This window comes from Heptranchias perlo, chromosome X (genome assembly GCF_035084215.1).
Source record: "Heptranchias perlo isolate sHepPer1 chromosome X, sHepPer1.hap1, whole genome shotgun sequence".
Taxonomy (NCBI): domain Eukaryota; kingdom Metazoa; phylum Chordata; class Chondrichthyes; order Hexanchiformes; family Hexanchidae; genus Heptranchias; species Heptranchias perlo.
This window is the reverse complement of record NC_090370.1, coordinates 18622322-18642995: the sequence shown is the minus strand read 5'-3', so window position 1 is coordinate 18642995 and position 20674 is coordinate 18622322. Positions and strand designations below refer to the sequence as shown.

The window sequence follows — 20674 nt, the reverse complement described above, 5'->3', positions numbered from 1 at the left end:
ATAGTTTCTCCGCGATCGAATCGCTTGATAATTTTAAACACCTCGATCAGATCACCCTCAACCTTCTAAACTCAAAGGAAAGAAGCCAAGTTTATGCGCCTTTAACATAGTGAAACGTCCCAAGGTGCTTCACAGGAGCGATTATCAGACAAAATTTGACACCGAGATATTAGGACAGGTGACCAAAAGCTTGGTCAAAGAGGTAGGTTTTAAGGAGCGTCTTATAGGAGGAGAGAGAGAGGTAGAGAGGAGGAGAGGTTTAGGGAGGGAATTCCAGAGCTTAGGGCCTAGGCAGCTGAAGACACGGCCGCCAATGGTGGAGCGATTAAAATCGGGGATGCGCAAGAGGCCAGAATTGGAGGAGCGCAGAGATCTCAGAGGGTTGTAGGGCTGGAGGAGGATACAGAGATACGGAGGGGGTGAGGCCATGGAGGGATTTGAAAACAAGGATGAGAATTTTAAATTCGAGTTGTTCTCAGACCGGGAGCCAATGTAGGTCAGTGAGCACAGGGGGGGTGATGGGTGAACGGGACCTGATGCGAGTTAGGATACGGGCAGCAGAGTTTTGGATGAGCTCAAGTTTACGGAGGGTGGAAGATGGGAGGCCGTCCAGGAGAGCATTGGAATAGTCCAGTCTGGAGGTAACAAAGGCATGGATGAGAGATTCAGCAGCAGATGAGCTGAGGCAGGGGCGGAGACGGGCGATGTTACGGAGGTGGAAGTAGGCGGCCTTTGTGATGGAGCGGATATGAGGTCAGAAGCTCATCTTAGGGTTACATAGGACGTCAAGGTTGTGAACGGTCTCGTTCAGCCTCAGTCAGTGGCCAGGGAGAGGGATGGAGTCGGGACCAAAGACAATGGCTTCAGTTTTCCCCGCTGTTTAATTGGAGGAAATTTCTGATCATCCAATACTGGATGTCGGACAAGCAGTGTGAGAAATCAGAGAGAGTGGAGGGGTCGGGGAGGTGGTGGTGAGGTGGAGCTGGGTGTCGTCAGTGTACATGTGGAATCTGACGTGTTTTTGGATGATGTCACCAAGGGGCAGCTTGTAGATGAGAAATAGGAGGGGGCCAATGATAGATCCTTGAGGGACTCCAGAGGTAACGGTGTGGGAGCGGGAAGAGAAGCCATTGCAGGAGATTCTCTGGCTACGACTGGATAGATAGGAATGGAACCAGGCGAGTGCAGTCCCACCCAGCTGGATGACAGAGGAGAGAAGTTGGAGGAGGATGGTGTGGTCAACCATGTCAAAGGCTGCAGACAGGTGGAGAAGGATGAGGAGGGATAGTTCACCAAGGGCACAGTCACACAGGATGTCATTTGTGACTTTGATAATTGTCGTTTCAGTACTGTGTCAGGAGCCGAAACCTGATTGGAGAGATTCAAACATGGAATTGCGGGAAAGATGGCCACGGATTTGGGAGGCGACAACACATTCAAGGACTTTGGAGAGGAAAGGGAGGTTGGAGATGGGGTGATAGTTTGCAAGGACAGAGGGGTCAAGGGTCAGTGTTTTGAGGAGGAGGGTGATGATGGCAGATTTGAAGGGGAGGGGGACAGTACCTGAGGAGAGGGAACCATTAACAATATCAGTTAACTGTCGTCATAATTTAATTCTTTTAGCTCTGGTATAATTCTGGCGAAGCTCTGCTGTACCCACTCCGAGGCCATATTATCCTTCCTGAGGACCGGTGCCCAAAATTGAACAGATCTCCCAACGGCCTCCTGAGTGCAGAGCAGAAGGTCCCAGCTTCAATTCCTGGTGTATGCTGAGGAAGCTGTCCCCTGTTAGTCTAGTTCTAGGGACACTGCAATGGAGCTGGCAATTCCTGGGTTATAGAGAAGGGGAGATCAGCCAAGCTTCTTGCTTCTGTTTGCTATGGTGATTCCTGCTGGGAAGTGTGCATGTGTTGGGGCAAGGACACGATAAGGGCCAACAGTTGCTTTTCTTGCCGATCATTCATGCTGGGATTTTCCTCTTCATGACAGAGGTCTGACAAGGCAGGACTTCCACTTGCCCCTCCAGGCCCACTCATTATCCTGGGTCACAATTCATTCCGTATTCGGTGGGTTCTCAGTGGGACTCCCTCCCTCAAGAGGGAGCCCTCCAGTGGGATGGCAGAGAATCTGGGTGCGCCCAGAAGATCAGAAACAAATAAGTGCTGGGCTTTACTGTCACCTCTCTACGGCGGCCCTGCGAAGCAGCGGTAAATTGGGCGGACGGGAGAGAAAGATTTGGGGACCTGGCCCCCACCTCCCCACCGGGCCAATTGCGTGCGGCTTAAAGGGAAGCAACGCCCCCAGTGAGGGCGGAGGCGGGACATCCCAGCTGGGGCCGAGAGGCAGCAGCCGGCCTCATCACCCGAATGTTCTCCCCTTCTCCGTCGCGATCCTGACAGTAGAAAGGGGTCATCAGAACAGGAGGAACTAGGACTGTTCAGTCAGCAGTCAGAGAGAGACACAGACCGCCCCTTCTCCTCAAAGAAGTTAATACTAAACCAAACTCTCTTGATCTTCCAGAGCAAGTTCGAGGGTGCATTTATCAACAAAGAAGTCTCAATAATTCATCACGAGAGATCAGAAGTGGACCAGCAGTCAGTCGACACCTCAGTGTAAATGGTATTTGCTCTGCTTGTTGAAGATAAGGGATGAGAGTTAATTTGGTTGACATCTTTGATGTTGAGAAGATACTCGGAGACAGTTTGTCTCATACATTTCTGATTGGGAGAAAATGATGTTAATGCTTAAACCCATTCTTTGTGCAGGCGAATGTGGAGCTGTTCCAGGGAGCATGGCCATGGAATGAATTGTAATTTGATATCCAGATTGCTCCAGGCCTCATAATAGCTCAGCGATCAAGATCCCCTGTTGAGAAAGATGGAGCAGAATCCCATCAGTGCATCTTCCTACCTTGTGATACACGTCCACACTCTGGATGGACAATATCCTTAGCCCCTTTGTATCTCACCAGAGATACGTTTAACAACTGGACAGCAATGGACATCCCCGAGAGACTCTTTGATGATACTCGGGTGCTGCTATGCACCAGGGGTGCTGAGGGAGGAGGAAATGAACCAGAATTCCCGCTCCTGATCGCTGCCCAGTGACTTCTGCAGGAAAGTGCATGTGTGTGGATGTCTGGAGAGAGCAGGATCGGGATTGGTTGCACCTGCGATGCCTTCCACGTTCATATAGCCCAACGGCACTCACTACCTGGTCTCACGGGTGAACAGTAGGGAGCTGGAACCTCTGTGGCCGAACGCTGGCAAGGAGCAGTGCCTTCAGGAGAGGAAGCTACAGGAAATGCCGAGGAGCATATTTGCTTGCTCCTGCTGATGTGTATTGTGCTTTAACACCGATGTCTGGGTAGCTCACACAGCAGAACGTGCTGGCAATGCGCCAGCTCCCTCTTCCGAACTCTTCCCACAGTCCAAACGAAACCAGCGGCAATTGAAAAGATGTTCTTACAGTGAGGCTTATGGGGTCCACACGCCTCAGTGAATCCTGCCGGGTTTACCATCGGGTCACAGCTGGCAGGGGCAAAGCCTATGTGTCGGGGGCATGTAGCGCAGGTACACAGCGAACATGAAGCTGTGAATACCCTCTCAACATCCGAGAGAGCTGTGGGGTTTATTTCAGTGCCTCAGGAAGCGTATGTCTGATGTAAAATACCTGGGCAAATTGATGGTCAGTGGGAGACGGTTCGGTCTGAACGATGGTACAAACTGGGCAAGGTCCATCAGACTTTAACCTTTACTAAAATCTTAAAACTGCGCACTGATTGAAGAGCTTGGCGTCAAGTATAGACAATCACCCTGTCTCTTTCAACTATCACAGGCTGTCCCCGGCTCCGTGAAGTGCAGCTAATCAGTTGTGTGAGTTTGTTCTGTGATTTAAATGATGGCCCAGAATGCCCGAAGCAACTTGTCATCTGTAACTTTTCATGGGGAAGAGCTGAGGGGAGTGGCTGAAGCAGACTGATCATGTGGTGCAAATATAACAGTGCAGAGGGAGCTTTACTCTGTATCTAACCCTGTACCTGCCCTGGGAGTGTTTGATGGGACAGTGCAGAGGGAGCTTTACTCTGTATCTAACCCTGTACCTGCCCTGGGAGTGTTTGATGGGACAGTGTGGAGGGAGCTTTACTCTGCATCTAACCCTGTACCTGCCCTGGGAGTGTTTGGTGGGACAGTGTAGAGGGAGCTTTACTCTGTATCTAACCCTGTACCTGCCCTGGGAGTGTTTGATGGGGCAGTGTAGAGGGAGCTTTACTCTGTATCTAACCCGTGCTGTACCTGCCCTGGGAGTGTTTGATGGGACAGTGCAGAGGGAGCTTTACTCTGTATCTAACCCGTGCTGTACCTGCCCTGGGAGTGTTTGATGGGACAGTGTAGAGGGAGCTTTACTCTGTATCTAACCCTGTACCTGCCCTGAGAGTGTTTGATGGGACAGGGTAGAGGGAGCTTTACTCTGTATCTAACCCTGTACCTGCCCTGGGAGTGTTTGATGGGACAGTGTAGAGGGAGCTTTACTCTGTATCTAACCCTGTACCTGCCCTGGGAGTGTTTGATGGGACAGTGTAGAGGGAGCTTTACTCTGTATCTTACCCTGCTCCTGCCCTGGGAGAGTTCGATGGGACAGTGTGGAGGGAGCTTTACTCTGTATCTAACCCTGTACCTTTCCTGGGAGTGTTTGATGGGACAGTGTAGAGGGAGCTTTACTCTGTATCTAATCCTGTACCTGCCCTGGGAGTGTTTGATGGGACAGTGCAGAGGGAGCTTTAATCTGTATCTAATCCTGTACCTGCCCTGGGAGTGTTTGATGGGACAGTGCAGAGGGAGCTTTACTCTGTATCTAACCCTGCACCTGTCCTGGGAGTGTTTGATGGGACAGTGTAGAGGGAGCTTTACTCTGTATCTAATCCTGTACCTGCCCTGGGAGTGTTTGATGGGACAGTGTAGAGGGAGCTTTACTCTGTATCTAACCCGTGCTGTACCTGACCCTGGGAGTGTTTGATGGGACAGTGTAGAGGGAGCTTTACTCTGTATCTAACCCGTGCTGTACCTGCCCTGGGAGTGTTTGATGGGCTAGTGTAGAGGGAGCTTTACTCGGTATCTAACCCTGTACCTGCCCTGGGATTGTTTGATGGGACAGTGTAGAGGGAGCTTTAATCTGTATCTAACCCTGTGCCTGCCCTGGGAGTGTTTGATGGGACAGTGTAGAGGGAGCTTTACTCTGTATCTAACCCTGTACCTGCCCTGGGAGTGTTTGATGGGACAGTGCAGAGGGAGCTTTACTCTGTATGTAACACTGTACCTGCCCTGGGAGTGTTTGATGGGACAGTGCAGAGGGAGCTTTACTCTGTATCTAACCCTGTACCTGCCCTGGGAGTGTTTGATGGGACAGTGCAGAGGGAGCTTTACTCTGTATCTAACCCTGTACCTGCCCTGGGAGTGTTTGATGGGACAGTGTAGGGGGAGCTTTACTCTGTATCTAACCCTGTACCTGCCCTGGGAGTGTTTGATGGGACAGTGCAGATGGAGCTTTACTCTGTATCCAACCCTGTACCTGCCCTGGGAGTGTTTGATGGGACAGTGTAGAGGGAGCTTTACTCTGTATCTAACCCTGTACCTGCCCTGGGAGTGTTTGATGGGGCAGTGTAGAGGGAGCTTTACTCTGTATCTAACCCGTGCTGTACCTGCCCTGGGAGTGTTTGATGGGACAGTGCAGAGGGAGCTTTACTCTGCATCTAACCCGTGCTGTACCTGCCCTGGGAGTGTTTGATGGGACAGTGTAGAGGGAGCTTTACTCTGCATCTAACCCTGTTCCTGCCCTGGGAGTGTTTGATGGGACAGTGCAGGGGGAGCTTTACTCTGTATCTAACCCTGTACCTGCCCTGGGAGTGTTTGATGGGACAGTGCAGAGGGAGCTTTGCTCTGTATCTAACCCTGTACCTGCCCTGGGAATGTTTGATGGGACAGTGTAGAGGGAGCTTTACTCTGTATCTAACCCTGTACCTGCCCTGGGAGTGTTTGATGGGGCAGTGTAGAGGGAGCTTTACTCTGTATCTAACCCGTGCTGTACCTGCCCTGGGAGTGTTTGATGGGACAGTGCAGAGGGAGCTTTACTCTGTATCTAACCCGTGCTGTACCTGCCCTGGGAGTGTTTGATGGGACAGTGTAGAGGGAGCTTTACTCTGTATCTAACCCTGCACCTGCCCTGGGAGAGTTCGATGGGACAGTGTGGAGGGAGCTTTACTCTGTATCTAACGCTGTACCTTTCCTGGGAGTGTTTGATGGGACAGTGTAGAGGGAGCTTTACTCTGTATCTAATCCTGTACCTGCCCTGGGAGTGTTTGATGGGACAGTGTAGAGGGAGCTTTACTCTGTATCTAATCCTGTACCTGCCCTGGGAGTGTTTGATGGGACAGTGTAGAGGGAGCTTTACTCTGTATCTAATCCTGTACCTGCCCTGGGAGTGTTTGATGGGACAGTGTAGAGGGAGCTTTACTCTGTATCTAACCCGTGCTGTACCTGCCCTGGGAGTGTTTGATGGGACAGTGTAGAGGGAGCTTTACTCTGTATCTAACCCGTGCTGTACCTGCCCTGGGAGTGTTTGATGGGACAGTGCAGAGGGAGCTTTACTCTGTATCTAACCCTGTACCTGTCCTGGGAGTGTTTGATGGGACAGTGTGGAGGGAGCTTTACTCTGCATCTAATCCTGTACCTGCCCTGGGAGTGTTTGATGGGACAGTGTAGAGGGAGCTTTACTCTGTATCTAATCCTGTACCTGCCCTGGGAGTGTTTGATGGGACAGTGTAGAGGGAGCTTTACTCTGTATCTAACCCGTGCTGTACCTGCCCTGGGAGTGTTTGATGGGACAGTGTAGAGGGAGCTTTACTCTGTATCTAACCCTGTACCTGTCCTGGGAGTGTTTGATGGGACAGTGTCGAGGGAGCTTTACTCTGTATCTCATCCTGTACCTGCCCTGGGAGTGTTTGATGGGACAATGTAGAGGGAGCTTTACTCTGTATCTAATCCTGTACCTGCCCTGGGAGTGTTTGATGGGACAGTGTAGAGGGAGCTTTACTCTGCATCTAATCCTGTACCTGCCCTGGGAGTGTTTGATGGGACAGTGTAGAGGGAGCTTTACTCTGTATCTAACCCGTGCTGTACCTGCCCTGGGAGTGTTTGATGGGATAGTGTAGAGGGAGCTTTACTCTGTATCTAACCCGTGCTGTACCTGCCCTGGGAGTGTTTGATGGGACAGTGTGATGGGAGCTTTACTCGGTATCTAACCCTGTGCCTGACCCTGGGAGTGTTTGATGGGACAGTGTAGAGGGAGCTTTACTCTGTATCTAACCCTAAACCAGCCCTGGGAGTGTTTGATGGGACAGTGTAGAGGGAGCTTTACTCTGTATCTAATCCTGTGCCTGCCCTGGGAGTGTTTGATGGGACAGTGTAGAGGGAGCTTTACTCTGTATCTAACCCTGTACCTGCCCTGAGAGTGTTTGATGGGACAGTGTAGAGGGAGCTTTACTCTGTATCTAACCCTATACCTTCCCTGGGAGTGTTTGATGGGACAGTGTAGAGGGAGCTTTACTCGGTATCTGACCCTGTACCTGACCCTGGGAGTGTTTGATGGGACAGTGTAGAGGGAGCTTTACTCGGTATCTAACCCTGTACCTGCCCTGGGAGTGTTTCATGGGACAGTGTAGAGGGAGCTTTACTCTGTATATAACCCTATACCTGCCCTGGGAGTGTTTGATGGGACCGTGTAGAGGGAGCTTTACTCTGTATCTAACCCTGTACCTGCCCTGGGAGTGTTTGATGGGACAGTGTAGAGGGAGCTTTACTCTGTATCTAACCTTGTACCTGACCCTGGGAGTGTTTGATGGGGACAGTGTAGAGGGAGCTTTACTCTGTATCAAACCCTGTACCTGCCCTGGGAGTGTTTGATGGGACAGTGTAGAGGGAGCTTTACTCTGTATCCAACCCTATACCTGCCCTGGGAGTGTTTGATGGGACAGTGTAGAGGGAGCTTTACTCTGTATCTAACCCTGTACCTGCCCTGGGAGTGTTTGATGGGACAGGGTAGAGGGAGCTTTACTCTGTATCTAACCCTGTCCCTGCCCTGGGAGTGTTTGATGGGACAGTGTAGAGGGAGCTTTACTCTGTATCTAACCCTATACCTGCCCTGGGAGTGTTTGATGAGACAGTGTAGAGGGAGCTTTACTCTGTATCTAACCCTGTACCTGACCCTGGGAGTGTTTGATGGGACAGTGTAGAGGGAGCTTTACTCTCTATCTAACCCTATACCTGCCCTGGGAGTGTTTGATGCTCACACTGGGTACCTAAAGTTGGAACCTTCCGAATGCTCAGCACTGACTTCCCTCACATGGGAACATAGGAACTGGTGGAGGCCATTCAGCCCCTTGAGCCTTTTCTGTCATTTAATTAGATCATGGCTGTTTCACATCTTCACTCCATTTCCCCACTTTGGTTCTGTGTCCCTTTGTACCCTTACCTAACAAATATCCATCAACCTCAGTTTTGAAATTTTCAACAGCTTTTTGGGGGAGAGAGTTCCAGATTCCCACTCCCCTTTGTGTGAAGAAATGCTTCCCGACATCACCCCTGAACGGCCGAGCTCTAATTTTAATGTTATTCCCTCTTGTTCTGGAGTCTCCCCACTGGAGGAAATAGTTTCTCCCTCTCTACCCTATTAAATCATTTAATCATCTTAAACCCCTCGATTAGATCACCCCTTAATCTTCTACACTCGAGGGAATACAAGCCGTGTCTATACAACCTGTCCTCGTAATTTAACCCTTTTCGCCCCGGTGTCATTCTGGTGAATCTGAGCTGCACCCCCTCCAAGGCCGATCTATCCTTCCTGAGATGCAGTGCCCAGAACTGAACGCAGTATCTCCACATGGGGTCTAACCAGAGCTCTGTCCGGCTGTAATATAACTTGCTCCTCTTTATAATCCAGACCTCGAGATAAAGGCTAACATTCCATTCGCCTTTATAATTATTTTTTGTACCTGTTCACCTGCTTTTATTGATTCCTGTACCTGGACCCTAAATCTCTCTGCTCCTCCACTGTTCCTGGCTTCTCACCATTTGGAAGATCCTCTGATCGATCTTTCTCAGGTCCAAATTGGATGACCTCACTCTTCCCCTCATTAAACTCCATCTGCCCCAGTTTTACCCACTCCCTGAATCTCTCAATGTCTCTTTACACCTTTCTGCCCCCATCGACACTATTTACTGTGTCACCTAACATAGTGTCATCAGCAAACTTAGATACATGGTTCCCTATTCCTGCATCCAAGTCATTGATAAATAGTGAAAATCTGAGACCCCAGTATAGATCCCTGGGGGACACCACTAGTCACATCCTGCCAATTTGAATAAATACCCATTATCCCTACTCTCCGACTCCTACCTCCTAACCAATTCCCTATCCAAGCCAATAGGTTGTCTCCAATTCCATGCCCTCTCACTTTTGTTAACAGTCTCTTATGTGGAACCTTGTCGAATGCCTTCTGGAGGTCCATATGGAAAACATCCACACACATGCTCTTACTACTACGTTAGTTACATCCTCAAAAAAATCAACTGGGTTCGTTAGATGTGACCTGCCCGCTATACATCCATCACCTTAAGGCGATGGAACACTCCTGTGAATTTTCCCATTGCCATGAACTCAAGACCATGTCCCGCTGACACAGGGGAGCTGTGCTGTGTTGTGTTGTGGTGACACATAATAATCAGGGATATCTGATTAAAAAAACACCCTCACAGATCTCTCCAAAACAGTAAATCCACTTCAAAGGCAATTGACTGAAACGGACAGACTTTATTTTGTCAGTAATTTTTGGCGAGTGCCTTCTGCAGAACAATGAGGTGAGGGCTCATCTGATTGCCATGAGTTCCCCCCCCCACCACACACAGAAACATGCAAATACACATGTACATGCACACGCACATGCACACACATATGCACTGACACACACACACATACACGTGCACACATACACACACATGCACTCACATTTACACATATACATACATCCATACATACACATACATGCATGCACACACATATACACACACTCACATGCACACACACGCACAGACACACACACAATCACTCACATGCACAATCACACACACACAAACACACAGATACAATCATCACCCTCACACACAGGGACATACACATATACACACACACGCGCATATACACACATACACACATACATACACACACATACAAACATACATGCTCACACATGTGCACACATACACGCAGATACATACATGCACACACATACACACTCACATGCACGCACACATGCACATGCAAACACAATTGCTCACATGCACATACACACGCACATGCATACACACACACTCACAATCATCACTCTCACACACAGACACACGTACACACACGTGCATACAAACATATACACATAAATACACATATACACATACATACACACACTCCCACACTCACATGTATGCACACATGCACATGCATACACACAATCACTCACATACACAGACATAATCACTCACATGCACACACACACACACACGCACACTCACACTCACACACACAAACACACACATTCACAATCATCACCCTCACACACGGACACACACATACACACACAGGCATACACACACACACATACAAACACATAGATACACACACATTTACACACACACATGCATACGAACACATACACACATATGAACACACGCTCACACACACACACACACATATTCACTCACATGCACACTCACACACACACATTCACACGCACACACACATACACACATATACATACACACACGCACAAACATAAACACATGCACGCACACATACACAGACATACACACAAATATACACACTCACATGAATGCACACATGCACATGCACACACACTATGACTCACACGCACACACACAATCGCTCACACGCACACTCACACTCACACACACAAACATACAAACTGGACACGACAAAGGCAAACCAAGCCCAGTCGACCCTGCAGAGTCCTCCTCACAAACAGAAATTGGGAGAGCTGTCCCACAGACTAGTCAAGCAACAAACTGACATAGCCATACTCACAGAATCATACCTTTCAGCCAACGTCCCAGACTCTTCCATCACCATCCCTGGGTGTGTCCTGTCCCACCAGCAGGACAGACCCACCAGAGGTGGCGGTACAGTGATATACAGTCAGGAGGGAGTGGCCCTGGGAGTCCTCAACATTGACTCTGGACCCCATGAAATGTCATGGCATCAGGTCAAACATGGGTAAGGAAACCTCCTGCTGATTACCACCTACCGTCCTCCCTCAGCTGATGAATCAGTCCTCCTCCATGTTGAGCACCACTTGGAGGAAGCACTGAGGGTAGCAAGGGCACAAAATGTACTCTGGGTGGGAGATTTCAATGTCTATCACCAAGAGTGGCTCGGTAGCACCACTACAGACCGAGCTGGCCGAGTCCTGAAGGATGTGGCTGCCAGACTGGGCCTGCGGCAGGTGGTGAGCGAACCAACACGAGGGAAAAACCTACTTGACTTCATCCTCACCAATCTACCTGTCGCAAATGCATCTGTCCATGACAGTATTGGTAGGAGTGACCACCGCTCAGTCCTCGTGGAGACGCAGTCCCGTCTTCGCACTGAGGACACCATCCAACGTGTTGTGTGGCACTACCACCGTGCTAAATGGGATAGATTCAGAACAGATCTAGCAGCTCAAAACTGGGCATCCATGAGGCGCTGTGGGCCATCAGCAGCAGCAGAATTGTATTCCAGCACAATCTGTAAACTCATGGCCTGGCATATTCCTCACTCTACCATTACCAACAAGCCAGGGGATCAACTCTGGTTCAATGAGGAGTGTAGAAGAGCATGCCAGGAGCAGCACTAGGCGTACCTAAAAATGAGGTGCCAACCCGGTGAAGCTACAACATAGGACTACATGCATGCTAAACAGCGGAAGCAACATGCTATAGACAGAGCTAAGCAATTCCACAACCAATAGATCAGATCAAAGCTCTGCAGTCCTGCCACATCCAGTCGTGAATGGTGGTGGACAATTAAACAACTAACGGGAGGAGGAGGCTCTGCAAACATCCCCATCCTCAATGATGGCAGAGCCCAGCACGTGAGTGCAAAAGACAAGGCTGAAGCGTTTGCAACCATCTTCAGCCAGAAGTGCCGAGTGGATGATACATCTCGGCCTCCTCCCAATATCCCCACCATCACAGAAGCCAGTCTTCAGCCAATTCGATTCACTCCACGTGATATCAAGAAACGGCTGAGTGCACTGGATACAGCAAAGGCTATGGGCCCCGACAACATCCCAGCTGTAGTGCTGAAGACATGTGCTCCAGAACTAGCCACACCTCTAGCCAAACTGTTCCAGTACAGCTACAACACTGGCATCTACCCAACAATGTGGGAAATTGCCCAGGTATGTCCTGTCCACAAAAAGCAGGACAAATCCAATCTGGCCAATTACCGCCCCATCAGTCTACTCTCAATCATCAGCAAAGTGATGGGAGGTGTCATCGACAGTGCTATCAAGCAGCACTTACTCACCAATAACCTGCTCACCGATGCTCAGTTTGGGTTCCGCCAGGACCACTCGGCTCCAGACCTCATTACAGCCTTGGTCCAAACATGGACAAAAGAGCTGAATTCCAGAGGTGAGGTGAGAGTGACTGCCCTTGACATCAAGGCAGCATTTGACCGAGTGTGGCACCAAGGAGCCCTAGTAAAATTGAAGTCAATGGGAATCAGGGGGAAAACTCTCCAGTGGCTGGAGTCATACCTAGCACAAAGGAAGATGGTAGTGGTTGTTGGAGGCCAAGCATCTTAGCCCCAGGACATTGCTGCAGGAGTTCCTCAGGGCAGTGTCCTAGGCCCAACCATCTTCTGCTGCTTCATCAATGACCTTCCCTCCATCATAAGGTCAGAAATGGGGATGTTCGCTGATGATTGCACAGTGTTCAGTTCTTTACACAACTCCTCAAATAATGAAGCAGTCCGAGCCCGCATGCAGCAAGACCTGGACAACATCCAGGCTTGGGCTGATAAGTGGCAAGTAACATTCGCGCCAGACAAGTGCCAGGCAATGACCACCTCCAACAAGAGAGAGTCTAACCACCTCCCATTGACATTCAACAGCATTACCATCGCCGAATCCCCCACCATCAACATCCTGAGGGTCACCATTGACCAGAAACTTAACTGGACCAGCCATATAAATACTGTGGCTACAAGAGCAGGTCAGAGGCTGGGTATTCTGCGGTGAGTGACTCACCTCCTGACTCCCCAAAGCCTTTCCACCATCTACAAGGCACAAGTCAGGAGTGTGATGGAATACTCTCCACTTGTCTGGATGAGTGCAACTCCAACAACACTCAAGAAGCTCGACACCATCCAGGACAAAGCAGCCCGCTTGATTGGCACCCCATCCACCACCCTAAACATTCACTCCCTTCACCACCGGCGCACTGTGGCTGCAGTGTGTACCATCCACAGGATGCACTGCAGCAACTCGCCAAGGCTTCTTCGACAGCACCTCCCAAACCCGCGACCTCTACTACCTGGAAGGACAAGAGCAGCAGGCACATGGGAACAACACCACCTGCATGTTCCCCTCCAAGTCAGACACCATCCCGACTTGGAAATATATCGCCGTTCCTTCATCGTCACTGGGTCAAAATCCTGGAACTCCCTTCCTAACAGCACTGTGGGAGAACCGTCACCACACGGACTGCAGCGGTTCAAGAAGGCGGCTCACCACCACCTTCTCAAGGGCAATTAGGGATGGGCAATAAATGCCGGCCTCGCCAGCGACGCCCACATCCCATGAGCGAATAAAAAAAATACACATTTACAAACACGTGCACATACATATACACACATACACATACATGCATTCACACAGGCGCACACTTACACATACACACGCATATACACACTCTCATACACACACACACACACACACATGCATACACCCTTCCATGCCCTGCTCTGCCTCTTGAATCCAAAGTTGGTGATGTTCACCCATTCTTGGCTGCTGTCCTCCCTTCCACCAATGCAACCTGGGGTCACAGGAGGAGGATCCCAAAGGTGCAAGGCCAATTCCGGGAAAGCCGTTTAAAGGTGGAAATGGGCAAGATTTCCACCTAAATGTCCTTGCAAAGAATATTCCCTCTGCCCTTTTCCTGCACAGTCAATGTGCCAGAAATGGTAAGGAAAGTCCCTCCCTGTATTTGGAGTGGAAATCAGGCGTTTGGACTCAGTTCCTGGCTGTGATGACTCAGGCTGTTTCAGCTGGAAACACTGGTGGTCCAGTCACACGAATAGTTTCAGGGTTTCTCTTGAAGAATGTCGACGAATTCCAGACAGGATCATTCCTGCAGCTTCCCCTTTATGGCAATGGTGAGGCTGCAGGGCTGGAGGTCACTGTTTTACTGCAGTACGAGATAAGGGCTGGCTGCCAGATGCCTGACATCAACCTCACATCATCACATCAGTATCCGTGGTGCCCTGCTCATTCGCGGAGATTGCTGAAAGTCCAGATCCCTGTTTCTGTTCTCATCTGTCAGAGTAGGACATTTCCACATTTCCTCCTCCCTTCCCTTGCCCCCACTGGACAGCAAACCAGCTCTGGGTGATCGATCAGGCCAAACCATCACCCTTTCAGCACCAAGTTGGCAGCCGAACGTGGGCCTTTCACTCTGATCAGAACTCCCACAAAGCAGCACAATGTCAGAAACACAGCCGACTGAATCTGGGTCTATCTTACCTCACTGCCCTGGTACATGACAAATACACCCCCCACTGCCCTGGTACATGACAAATACACCCCCCACTGCCCTGGTACATGACAAATACACCCCCCACTGCCCTGGTACTTGACAAATACACTCCCCACTGCCCTGGTACATGACAAATACACCCCCCACTGCCCTGGTACATGACAAATACACCCCCCACTGCCCTGGTACTTGACAAATACACTCCCCACTGCCCTGGTACATGACAAATACACCCCCCACTGCGCTGGTACATGACAAATACACCCCCCACTGCCCTGGTACATGACAAATACACCCCCCACTGCCCTGGTACATGACAAATACACCCCCCACTGCCCTGGTGCATGACAAATACACCCCCCACTGCCCTGGTACATGACAAATACACCCCCCACTGCTCTGGTACATGACAAATACACTCCCCACTGCCCTGGTACATGACAAATACACTCCCCACTGCCCTGGTACATGACAAATACACTCCCCACTGCCCTGGTACATGACAAATACACCCCCCACTGCCCTGGTACATGACAAATACACCCCCCACTGCCCTGGTACATGACAAATACACCCCCCACTGCCCTGGTACATGACAAATACACCCCCCACTGCCCTGGTACATGACAAATACACCCCCCACTGCCCTGGTACATGACAAATACACCCCCCACTGCCCTGGTACATGACAAATACACCCCCCACTGCCCTGGTACTTGACAAATACACTCCCCACTGCCCTGGTACATGACAAATACACCCCCCACTGCGCTGGTACATGACAAATACACCCCCCACTGCCCTGGTACATGACAAATACACCCCCCACTGCCCTGGTACATGACAAATACACCCCCCACTGCCCTGGTGCATGACAAATACACCCCCCACTGCCCTGGTACATGACAAATACACCCCCCATTGCTCTGGTACATGACAAATACACTCCCCACTGCCCTGGTACATGACAAATACACTCCCCACTGCCCTGGTACATGACAAATACACTCCCCACTGCCCTGGTACATGACAAATACACCCCCCACTGCCCTGGTACATGACAAATACACCCCCCACTGCCCTGGTACATGACAAATACACCCCCCACTGCCCTGGTACATGGCAAATACACCCCCCACTGACCTGGTACATGACAAATACACCCCAGACTGCCCTGGTACATGACAAATACACCCCAGACTGCCGTGGTACATGACAAATACACCCCGCACTGCTCTGGCACATGTCAGTTACTGTCGTCATTACCCATTCATATTTATGCAGCTGAAACTTCAGTTCCAAGTGAAAAGCTCCTCATACAGCTCTCCCCTTGCCTTACTTGGGATGAGCACAGCCCAGTGTGGCAATGGGCCTTACAGAGCAGAGAATCACAGGTTTGATCCCCAACCTGCACTGATTTGAAGATCTCAGTTGGGGTAGGATTTCTCTCCCAGCTTGTATCACACCAGCGTCAATAGAATGAAGCAAAATATGAAACAACATGGAAATGGTTTCCAAGTGATAAGCTATTTTTCCACTTTCTCATGGACAATAAAAGTCCAGCGTTGATAAGTTGCTGGAAAGTTATGGAAAGTAAACAAGGAGTCGCCAGGCGTGGGGAGGTATCATTGTCTGTCAGGGACAACGGGTGACAACCTTTGACCTTCATTGAAATACAGTGGAAAGATTAAAAATGTTTGTTCAGAATGAGGATGGAAAGCACAGACCCTTGTGGACATGCCTTTTTTTTCCACTGGGTTCACGTTCAGGTATAAATAGCGACAGAATAATTGCAAGAAGTGAACAGAAACTTAACCCTGTGCAATCCATGGAGCCCGTGAAATCATCATTTCCTGTCAACTGAACACATTGCAAATACAGATGCGGGAGAATCTTTCTGCCGTATTGGAGTATTTATTGGCCAAACTACCAGGGGAAGGATTGGGTTGCTTTGTTTATTTTTGCCACGGAGATGTTTCTGTGGTTCTTCACACTTCGATTCACCAAAACTCTGCTCGGCACGGCCAACAGCTCAAACTGTTCAAACTTGGGTCTCAACCAGAAAACTACAAACTTGAGAGCGATTTCATTTAAATTGGATGGGTTTCATGCTTTCCCTCAGTCTCATTTCAGCCTGAGTCCCTTGGGATTATTGGTTACTCTAGTTGGTTAGATCTCCTCACTGCCTCAGTTCCCTGGTATCATTGGTTACTCTAGTTGGTTAGATCTCCTCACAGCCTCAGTTCCCTGGTAATACTGGTTGCTCTAGTTGGTTAGATCTCCTCACTGCCTCAGTTCCCTGGTATTACTGGTTACTTTCGTTGGTTAGATCTCCTAACTGTCTCAGTTCACTGGTATTATTGGTTACTCTAGTTGGTTAGATCTCCTCACAGCCTCAGTTCCCTGCTTTATTGGTTACTCTGGTTGGTTAGATCTCCTCACTGCCTCAGTTCCCTGGTATTACTGGTTACTCTAGTTGGTTAGATCTCCTCACTGCCTCAGTTCCCTGCTTTATTGGTTACTCTAGTTGGTTAGATCTCCTCACTGCCTCAGTTCCCTGGTATTATTGGTTACGCTGGTTGGTTAGATCTCCTCACAGCCTCAGTTCCCTGGTATTATTGGTTACTCTAGTTGGTTAGGTCTCCTCACAGCCTCAGTTCCCTGGTATTATTGGTTACTCTAGTTGGTTAGATCTCCTCACAGCCTCAGTTCCCTGGTATTACTGGTTACTCTAGTTGGTTAGATCTCCTCACAGCCTCAGTTTCCTGGTATTATTGGTTACTCTGGTTGGTTAGATCTCCTCACTGCCTCAGTTCCCTGGTATTACTGGTTACTCTAGTTGGTTAGATCTCCTCACTGCCTCAGTTCCCTGGTATTATTGGTTACTCTAGTTGGTTAGATCTCCTCACTGCCTCAGTTCCCTGCTTTATTGGTTACTCTAGTTGGTTAGATCTCCTCACAGCCTCAGTTCCCTGGTATTATTGGTTACTCTGGTTGGTTAAATCTCCTCACAGCCTCAGTTCCCTGGTATTATTGGTTACTCTAGTTGGTTAGATCTCCTCACTGCCTCAGTTCCCTGGTATTATTGGTTACTCTAGTTGGTTAGGTCTCCTCACAGCCTCAGTTCCCTGGTATTATTGGTTACTCTAGTTGGTTAGATCTCCTCACAGCCTCAGTTCCCTGGTATTACTGGTTACTCTAGTTGGTTAGACCTCCTCACTGCTTCAGTTCCCTGGTATTACTGGTTACTCCAGTTGGTTAGATCTCCTCACAGCCTCAGTCCCCTGGTATTATTGGTTACTCTAGTTGGTTAGATCTCCTCACAGCCTCAGTTCCCTGGTATTACTGGTTACTCTAGTTGGTTAGATCTCCTCACAACCTCAGTCCCCTGGTATTACTGGTTAGTCGAGTTGGTTAGATCTCCTCACTGCCTCAGTTCCCTGGTATTACTGGTTAGTCTAGTTGGTTAGATCGCCTCACAGCCTCCAATAAATTAAGAAGTTAGGAACCAATTAAAATTAAAGAAGAGGGCTGATGAGGACTATAAGAATCATAATAATGACAAACAGAATGGTGAATATGAGAACACTTTAAAAAAGGTTGAACGAGCTATGAAAAACTTAATATGAGGAAAAAAATTCAAAAAAAGCATCAAAAGGAACAGTAACGTGTTTGACAAATATATATCTGTAAAAAGAGAATTATTATAAGTGAGTGAGGGTGAATCCTGAAGAGGTTGAGATGAGATGAGTGATTTTATGATGGATAAAAGGCAAATTTTAGATGCTAGTTAAGCTAAAGGAAGACAAAGCAGCAAGGCCTGACCGGATACATCCTGATGGACAAAATTGCTGAGGCCCTAGAAATGATATTTCAGGGCTGTACTGGGTGAGAATGTGTGCCCGAGAACTGGAGAGCGACCAATGTAATACTCATTTTCAAAAAGTGAGCTAACCTGGGTAATTACTAGTCAGTTAATTTAACATTTGTGGTAGGGAACATTTTAGAGTCTTCAATTAAGGATGAAATTACCAGGTATCTGGATGAAGAGAAAATAGTCAAAAGCTGCAAGCACGGATTTCAAAAGGGATGATTGGTTTTGATAAACTGCATAGAATTCTTTGAGGAGGTAACAGACATGGTAGATGGGGGAATGCAGCGGATGCTGTGTATACGGACTTTGACAAGGTACCACATGGGAAATTATGAGAGAAGATTAAGGGGTGTGGAAATGGTGGAAGGATAGCAAATTGGATTAAAAACTGGTTAGAAGGGAGGAAACAGAGAGGAGAGTTAAGGGCAGTTTCTCAGAGTGGTTGGAAGTGGGTAGTGATGTCCCACAGGGATTAATTCTGGGGCCATTTCTGCTCACTGTGTATATCAGTGATTGGATTTCAGGTAAGAACACAAGAACATAAGAAATAGGAGCAGGAGTAGGCCATTCGGCCCCTCGAGCCTGCTCCGCCATTCAATCAGATCATGGCTGATCTTCCACCTCAACTCCACTTTCCCGCCCGATCCCCATATCCCTTGATTCCCTTAGAGTCCAAAAATCTATCTCAACCTTGAATATACTCAATGACTGAGCATCCACAGCCCTCTGGGGTAGAGAATTCAAAAGATTCACAACCCTCTGAGTGAGGAAATTCCTCCTCGTCTCAGTCTTAAATGGCTGACCCCTTATCCTGAGACTATGCCCCCTAGTTCTAGACTCTCCAGCCAGGGGGAAACAATCTCTCAGCATCTACCCTGTCATTCCCCCTCATAATCTTATATTCATTCTTCTAAACTCCAGAGAGTATAGGCCCATTCTACTCAACCTCTCCTCATAGGACAACCCTCTCATCCCAGGAATCAATCTAGTGAACCTTCATTGCACCGCCTCTAAGGCAAGTATATCCTTCCTTAGGTAAGGAGACCAAAACTGTACACAGCAGGGTCAGAGGGAGTGGTGCAGAGATACTAAAATAAGAGGTATACTTAATTCTTTAGAAGACCAAAGGAAGCTGCAAGGGATATTGATAAGATGGGGGAATGGACTTAAAGTGGCAGATGGAATTCAATGTCAGTAAGTGTGAAGTGATGCACTTTGGTAAAAAGCAGCAGAGAGATTTGGGGGTACAGGTTTGCAGGACATGAAAGGCAGACAAGAGGTAATGATGAGCCCATATAAAACCTGAATAAGATCGCAATTAAGAGGACTGTGTCTACACTATGGGAAGGATATTGAGGATTTCGAGAGGATACAGCACAGATTCTGCCTGGTATGAGGAAATACAAGTATGAAGAAAGACTTGGAAAATTGGAACCTAGAAATTGGACAGTGCCTAAATCGGGCCGTAATCTCGGTCCGACGCACATTGCTCCTCCTCCTCCTCATCCTCCTCCTCCTCCTCCTGCTCTTCCTCCTCCTCCTGCTCTTCCGCCTCCTCATCCTCCTCCACCTCCTCCTCCACCTCCACCTCCTCCTCCTGATCCTCATCCACCTCCTCCTCCGCCTGCTCCGTCTCAGCCTCCTCCTTCTCCTCCTCCTCCTCCTCCTCCTGCTCTGCCACGTCCTCCTCCTCCTGCTCCTCCTCCTGCTGCTACTCCTCCTCCTGCTGCTCCTCCTCCATTTCCTCCTCCTGCTCCTCCTCCTGCTGCTCCTCCTCCTCCTGCTCCTCCTCCATTTCCTCCTCCTGATCCTCCTCCTCCTCCTCTTCCTGCTCCTCTACCTCCTCCTGCTCCTCCTCCTGCTGCTCCTCCTCCTCCTGCTCCTCCTCCTCCATTTCCTCCTCCTGATCCTCCTCCTCCTCCTCTTCCTGCTCCTC

At 49.1% G+C, this 20674-nt stretch overlaps 1 long non-coding RNA gene across 1 annotated transcript in view; it reads left to right on the top strand.

Moving 5' to 3' along the window:
- LOC137307004 (uncharacterized) overlaps positions 1-4599 on the top strand; it is a 67997-nt gene extending 63398 nt beyond the window's left edge. Inside the window, exons 2-3 of the long non-coding RNA XR_010958983.1 lie at positions 2521-2619; positions 2766-4599. This is a non-coding gene — a long non-coding RNA (uncharacterized lncRNA). The remainder of the gene's footprint in view (positions 1-2520; positions 2620-2765) is intronic.
- The last annotated feature ends 16075 nt before the right edge of the window (positions 4600-20674 follow it).